A 365-nucleotide genomic window follows, 5' to 3' on the forward strand; every position below is an offset into this window, starting at 1 on the left:
CTGCGGGAAATGCTGCTGATGAAACCACTCGCCGGAGTCTATTCGGTGCTGGTCTTTATCAGAGGGGTTCAGTTTTAGCAATTGCAAGTTGTCCGGTGGCAGTTAAAACTCCTCCGGCTGTCCCTAGTGTGTTCACTCAAGGACTGATGCCAGACAAGTTTGATGGCAAAGGCTTCAAAACGTGGCAGAAGAAGATGATGTTCTTCCTGATAACGATGAAGTTGGACAAGTTCATCCAGGAGGACAAGCCTCTTATTCCTTATGGGATTGATGATGTTCACAGTCTCGCAACTGTTGACATATGGGTGCCTTCCGACTACATCTGCAAAGGTTACATTTTGGGTCGTCTCATTGACCCATTGTAC

This window comes from Brassica oleracea, chromosome C1 (assembly GCF_000695525.1).
Source record: "Brassica oleracea var. oleracea cultivar TO1000 chromosome C1, BOL, whole genome shotgun sequence".
In the NCBI taxonomy this organism is placed as follows: Eukaryota; Viridiplantae; Streptophyta; class Magnoliopsida; order Brassicales; family Brassicaceae; genus Brassica; species Brassica oleracea.